The following is a 7889-nucleotide window of genomic DNA, read 5'->3' as shown; positions in this document are numbered from 1 at the left end:
TATATCCGACATATCTTTATCCAGTAATCAACATATGAGTAATAACGGAAATCTTCAACCTATATCAGACATATCTTTATCCAGTAATCAACATATCAGTAATAACGGAAATCTTCAACCTGTATCCGACATATCTTTATCCAGTAATCAACATATCAGTAATAACGGAAATCTTCAACCTGTATCCGACATATCTTTATCCAGTAATCAACATATCAGTAATAACGGAAATCTTCAACCTATATCCGACATATCTTTATCCAGTAATCAACATATCAGTAATAACGGAAATCTTCAACCTATATCCGACATATCTTTATCCAGTAATCAACATATCAGTAATAACGGAAATTTTCAACCTGTATCCGACATATCTTTATCCAGTAATCAACATATCAGTAATAACGGAAATCTTCAACCTATATCCGACATATCTTTATCCAGTAATCAACATATGAGTAATAACGGAAATCTTCAACCTGTATCCGACATATCTTTATCCAGTAATCAACATATCAGTAATAACGGAAATCTTCAACCTATATCCGACATATCTTTATCCAGTAATCAACATATCAGTAATAACGGAAATTTTCAACCTGTATCCGACATATCTTTATCCAGTAATCAACATATCAGTAATAACGGAAATCTTCAACCTATATCCGACATATCTTTATCCAGTAATCAACATATGAGTAATAACGGAAATCTTCAACCTGTATCCGACATATCTTTATCCAGTAATCAACATATCAGTAATAACGGAAATCTTCAACCTATATCCGACATATCTTTATCCAGTAATCAACATATGAGTAATAACGGAAATCTTCAACCTGTATCCGACATATCTTTATCCAGTAATCAACATATCAGTAATAACGGAAATCTTCAACCTGTATCCGACATATCTTTATCCAGTAATCAACATATCAGTAATAACGGAAATCTTCAACCTGTATCCGACATATCTTTATCCAGTAATCAACATATCAGTAATAACGGAAATCTTCAACCTATATCCGACATATCTTTATCCAGTAATCAACATATCAGTAATAACGGAAATCTTCAACCTGTATCCGACATATCTTTCAGTATTAACAGAAATCTTTTTCTATTAACCGATACATCTTTTAGTGATAACTGAAATATTCACTCAATAACCACATTTTTCACTGCTAACATAAATATACGCACATTAACCGCCACATTTTGAGTAATAAGTAAAATCTTCACTCAATAACAGACACATCTTTCAGTAATAACTCAAATCTCCATCCAGAAACATTCAAATATTTCCATTATATGTGAAATGTTTATAGGATAACCCATAAAGATTCCACTTATTACCTAAAGATGTGTCGGTTCTTGGATGAATATATTTGTTATTACTGAAAGATGTGTCGGTTCTTGGATGAATATTTCGGTAATTAATCAAAGATATGTTGGTTATTGGATGAAATAATAACCCAGTAACTGACACATATTTCGGTAATAACATAAATCATCATCCACACATATCATTCAGAAATTACCAAAATATTCATCCACTAACCGACATATCTTTCAGTAATAAAAGAAATATCTACTTTATAACTGACACATCTTTAAAAACTAACAGAAGTCTTAATCCAATCACCGACACATCCTTCACTAATGAGAGAAATCTTCATTCAATAACCGACACATATTTCAGTAATAACAGAAATCTTTATAACTGACATATCTTTCAGTAATAACAGAAATCTTTACCTTACAACCGACATATTTTTCAGTAATAACAGAAATCTTTACCTTACAACCGACACATCTTTCAGTAATAACCGAAATCTTCATCTTATAACCGACATATCTTTTAGTAATAACACAAATCTTCACCTTATAACCGACATATTTTTCAGTAATAACAGAAATCTTTACCTTACAACCGACACATCTTTCAGTAATAACCGAAATCTTCATCTTATAACCGACATATCTTTTAGTAATAACACAAATCTTCATCTTATAACCGACATATCTTTCAGTAATAACAGAAGTCTTTACCTTATAACCGACACATCTTTCTGTAATAACAGAAATCTTTACCTTATAACCGACACATCTTTCTGTAATAACAGAAATCTTTACCTTATAACCGACACATCTTTCTGCAATAAGTGAAATCGTCATCCAATGACCTTCATATTTTTGAGTTATAACTAAAATCTTTACCCAATAACCAATAAATCTTTCACTAAAACTGAAATATTAATCCAATAACTGAAAAGTTTTTTCTGTTTCTCACAGATCAGGGAAGCAATCCCATGTTGAAATAATATTTTCCTAAAATAATTCACCGTTTCGTTATATAGTTATTTCTTTTTCGATATTTATATGAACTTGTTTATTTGCAGTTTTGCACAAAGTTAGAGATGTCTGTACATTGCCCAGCAAGGGTATTGATACCCGGGTTTTATCAGTTTTAGAACGGAGAGAAGCCGCTGTGTCACTTGTGGTTTACCTTAGTTCACCAATTGATTATCTTCTGCCATTAATTATAACATGTGAACCAAATAGTTTTTCATTTCCTACCAAAACCACTAGATGGCGAAAGCGAGTGTATATCTTTTCAATCGCTACCCGTTAATGAATATTTAAACGAAATATAAAGTGATTTCATCGACTTAAGAATACAACACATATCCTGAGTGTATAAAATCCTGTAAGTTATTTCAGTTTTCGCCGCATGTTTTCCTGTTCATAATAATTAATAAACAACGTGTAATACCTCTAAAGTTTATTATTTAAACAATAACATGTTACTCGTCGCACAGTGTAACTCAAAATCTTTGATTTATTAGATTTTCATGTAGTCCAAAGTATATCAGAATTAATTGGTGCGACTATAGTTTCTATACATCAAAGGAGTTCTTTCATATCTTAGTGACTACAGTTTCTATAATCTGATTAATTTGTTTTGGTTATTCTAATTATGTTCGTTACGTATTCAGTGCTACGATGTTATTTCGTTAATAATATTTTTAACATTAGGTTTCGTGAAATAAAAAGATACGCATTTTAATAAACATCCCAATACCTAAAATTCAACTTTAAAGCACTAGTTTTAATATTTTCATAATCCATAAAATATTCAAATTTTATGTCTTATGTAATATAATAACTTTCACAAAAACATTAACAAGTTATACATTAATAGCATAATTAAACGAGTGGATATAATTCACTGACTATAACGTAGGTACATTATATTATTAACAGTGATGGATAAGATATTACAAATAGTCTTAGTGATAATTTATAGCAGATGTTACGATATTTGTAACAGTTTATAATAGATTGTATTCTTATAACTACTGGAGAGAGGAGTGCTTCTTTCACTACTTCATAAAACCAACCGACAAGTTAATATTTTTATCACTAGATGGCAGGACTATTTTAAACAATTATAACTTATTTTATTTTTTTCAAAGTTTTGTGATTTTTAATTACTCTATGGACTGTTCAAACAAAATAAAATTATGTGTTAAATTGGTTCAAATAAATTCTTCCCCTTGCGTTAAAACGTGATACTAATAATTCTTGGCTCGTCATGGCCAGGTGATTAAATGCACTCGACTCGTAATCCGTGTGTCGCGGGTTTGAATCTCCGTCACGTCAAACATGTTAGCTCTTTCTGACGTGGGGGCGTTACAATGTGAAGGTTAATCTCACTGTTCATTGGTAAAAGAGTAGCCCAAGAGTTGGCGGTGAGTGGTGATGACTATCTTTAGGAAAGAAAAGACTTAAAATTATTAATATAGGTAGAAGTATATCTGATCACACACAAATAGGTTTACACATCGATTATCAAAATGTGCATTATACGATAATCATCAAATGATAAATTGGATAACTGATAATGACGTCACGTACATCTACACCATCAGAGCGAAAATGTTATTTTTACACATGACAATAAATGTTGGCTATTCAATGTTATTACTGAATGTTTTACAACACACATGATATCTAGTATACTCAGTATTGTTACTGGTTGTTTATACAACACACATGATATCTAGTATACTCAGTATTGTTACTGGTTGTTTATACAACACACATGATATCTAGTATACTCAGTATTGTTACTGGTTGTTTATACAACACACATGATATCTAGTATACTCAATATTGTTACTGGTTGTTTATACAACACACATGATATCTAGTATACTCAGTATTGTTACTGGATTTTTAAACAACACACATGATATCCGGTATACTCAATATTGTTACTGGTTGTTCATACAACATACCTAATATCTAGTATACTCAATATTATTACTGGTTGTTTATACAACACACATGATATCTAGTATACTCAGTATTGTTACTGAATTTTTAAACAACACACATGATATCTAGTATACTCAGTATTGTTACTGGATTTTTAAACAACACACATGATATCTAGTATACTCAGTATTGTTACTGGTTGTTTATACAACACACATGATATCTAGTATACTCAGTATTGTTACTGGTTGTTTATACAACACACATGATATCTAGTATACTCAGTATTGTTACTGGTTGTTTATACAACACACATGATATCTAGTATACTCAGTATTGTTACTGGATTTTTAAACAACACACATGATATCCGGTATACTCAATATTGTTACTGGTTGTTCATACAACATACCTGATATCTAGTATACTCAATATTGTTACTGGTTGTTTATACAACACACATGATATCTAGTATACTCAGTATTGTTACTGAATTTTTAAACAACACACATGATATCTAGTATACTCAGTATCGTTACTGGATTTTTAAACAACACACATGATATCTAGTATACTCAGTATTGTTACTGGATTTTTAAACAACACACATGATATCTAGTATACTCAGTATTGTTACTGGATTTTTAAACAACACACATGATATCTAGTATACTCAGTATTGTTACTGGATTTTAAACTAGTATACTCAAACTGGATTTTAAACACACATGATATCTGGTATACTCAATATTGTTACTGGATTTTTGAACAACACACATGATATCTAGTATACTCAGTATTGTTACTGGATTTTTAAACAACACACATGATATCTAGTATACTCAGTATTGTTATTGAATTTTTAAACAACACATATGATATCTAGTATACTCAGTATTGTTATTGAATTTTTAAACAACACACATGATATCCCAGTATATTCAGGGATATTAGTGAATGTTTAAATAAAGCATGGATGAAAGGACAAGCAAGTTGATCAGGGAATATTCAATCTCGCGTGTCGAGTTTCATAACTAGGTAAAGTATCTCATAGTTCCCTTATTATCGTCAATTAAACTCACATAAGAGAACACTAAAGTCTCGAATGGTATAATATAGTGTCCTTCATTTATTATGAATCTCAATAACAGGAGAAGGTACTGACGTACTTCTAGCCAGAGCCTCATGCAGGCTCAACAGTAAGTTTTAAAATAGACTCATCACGAGCACAGTACAGACAGCACATGGTGCAGCTTTACTGCATAAAAAACAAAGTTCATATGTTTCACTTGGCATTATTAACCACAACACAAGTTTCATAGTTTTAGTATAGTGTTATTATAGTTTTAATGTTTTAATAAAGTTTTATTATAATGGTATTATGGTTAATTATAGTTTTATATACCTTCCAGAAGTGTTCAACCGTTCTAATAACGAAGGAAATCCATCTTGATAAATATACTTCTGTTTAACTAATGGTTTTATTATAGTTAATTATAGTTTTATCGACGTTCCCGAAGTGTTCAACCATTATTATAACGTAGGACATCAGTCTTGATAAATGTATTTCTGTTTAACTAATGGTTTTATTATTCTCCGTTTACTCACGTTTACATAGTTCCCTTGTAAACGTTTTTAATATTTTTATTTTGATATCTTTTAATTCTTGGCAAAACTACACAAGAGCTGTGTGTCAACAATTCTGAAATGACAAACTAGAAATAAGACACTTAGTAAATAGCACTCAACACTAATTCATATAACTTCTCCAACCCAATTGTGGGATTTCACTGTTACACTTATAACACATAGTCTGGAAAGGCCTGGTTGTTAAGGCACTCGACTTGCAATCTGCTAGTCGTGAGTTTGAGTCCATGCTCACCCTTTGAACCATAGGGTCATTATAATGAGAACTTTCATTTGTAAAAGAGTAAACCAAAAGTTGGCGGCGGGTGATGTTCCCTGGTTGCCTCCTCTTTAGCAAGTTATTTTTAAATTAGTAACTGTTAGCGTAAACCAAACTCATATAAAGAAACTGTGGCACTAAACCTTTGATCCGCATTATGTTACTCTAACCACAAGGCCACACCTGGTCTATAAATACTTGGACCAGGAATCCAACTAAAGAGCAGAGTGTTTATGTTACTATGTTTACTAAGTTTTGTATATCTTCATAGAGTTAACTAATTGGACCAGCACAACAAAATTTGAATCTCTGAGTCGTCTGTTTATTGATGTCCTTGAAATATTTGCAGCCTAAACATTAACCAGAAAAATACATATCCAACCCTCAGAACCACTTTTGTTAGCTTATCTAAAAACTTATGATAATAATCGTTTATCGAACCAATCGGAAAACCTTGGAGACGGTAAATAAAACAACTTCTTAGTACGTTAAGTGTCTCTTGTAACACCTTCACTTGTCATTCAAGAACAGTTACAAGATAAGAGACCGCACCTTACTAGATACATAGCTGTTCAGAGACACCGACTATCTTTCTCTGAGAACACAACCATGTAATAGCATATAAAGCTCTCAGTAACAACAGTGTTATGAGTAATGAAGTGTCTGTTTATAGAAATGATAAAAGGTAACATTGTGTGATAGGGTTTCAGACGGAAGACCACTTTTTTCGAAATGTGTTTGGATAACGAGATTGCATACAACGAAACTTCGCGTGTGCTAGCAGGGTATAAAGTTAAACATGGTCATCATGGAACTTGAAAGATCAAACGTACACATCAGTTATGAACTGTAATACTAAATGCCACTAGACAAACGTCTCTAGTTCTAAGAACGGTTATGATAAATCGTCTCAATGTGCACGTTATTAAAACTATTCCTAAAACTAATATTAGTCCATTTTAGTATTGTTATCCTCGTAGCTCAAGGTTTAGGTAAGTGTTCACTTCATTATCTTTAAGCCTAGGATTTTATTTATAAAAGATAAAATTAAAAGTAGCATTTGGGAAACACAAGCTTTCAATTAGTAAGTTTACAAGAATTAAACATGTGATTAGTTTTATTCAGATCCTTAGCTCATAGTCTGTATTCACAGTTGAAAAGGTAAACCGGGAAAAGTACAATACTTCGAAAGTGTCAGAAAATGGTAAATAAAAACACTTGTCTTCTTGTCTTTCCTGTTGAAATAGTAAACAATTACTATTTTTACTTATTTCTTTAAGTATATTTCTACACAATTTTATCAGTATATTTATGAGTTAAGTAGAACATTAAAAACTTTAAACTTTGTAACTTTGATTGTGCTAACAAATCTTAAGAACACAACGCAAACATATTTCCAAAGAAAAGTTCAGTGTGTGTGAGTTTATGATTTTCAAATAGCAAAGCCACATTGGGCTATCTGCTGTGACCACCGAGAGGAATTGTACCCCTGATTAAAGCGTTGTAAATCCGTAAATTTATCACTGACCAAGCGGGGTATAAAAAGTCTAAATAGTAAGCTTAAAGACTAGAAACATTTATCTAAAGGATAACTATTAGTGGTTGGTATCGTTAGTCTTAAGGATAACTATTAGTGGTTAGTATCGTTAGTCTTAAGGATAACTATTAGTAGTTAGTATCGTTAGTTTTAAGGATAACT

The 7889-nt window shown here is 31.4% G+C and overlaps 1 protein-coding gene across 1 annotated transcript in view; it reads left to right on the top strand.

Annotated features, from left to right (window-relative positions):
- Positions 1 to 6727: 6727 nt before the first annotated feature.
- The window catches only part of LOC143239412 (uncharacterized), a 349619-nt gene continuing 348457 nt past the window's right edge, over positions 6728 to 7889 (top strand). The window contains exon 1 of the transcript XR_013021170.1: positions 6728 to 7182. The gene's annotated coding sequence lies outside the window, so the exon portion shown is untranslated. The remainder of the gene's footprint in view (positions 7183 to 7889) is intronic.

The sequence above is a fragment of the Tachypleus tridentatus genome, chromosome 13 (genome assembly GCF_004210375.1).
Source record: "Tachypleus tridentatus isolate NWPU-2018 chromosome 13, ASM421037v1, whole genome shotgun sequence".
Taxonomy (NCBI): domain Eukaryota; kingdom Metazoa; phylum Arthropoda; class Merostomata; order Xiphosura; family Limulidae; genus Tachypleus; species Tachypleus tridentatus.
The sequence above is the reverse complement of the archived record's forward strand: the minus strand, read 5'-3'. Positions and strand labels throughout refer to the sequence as shown.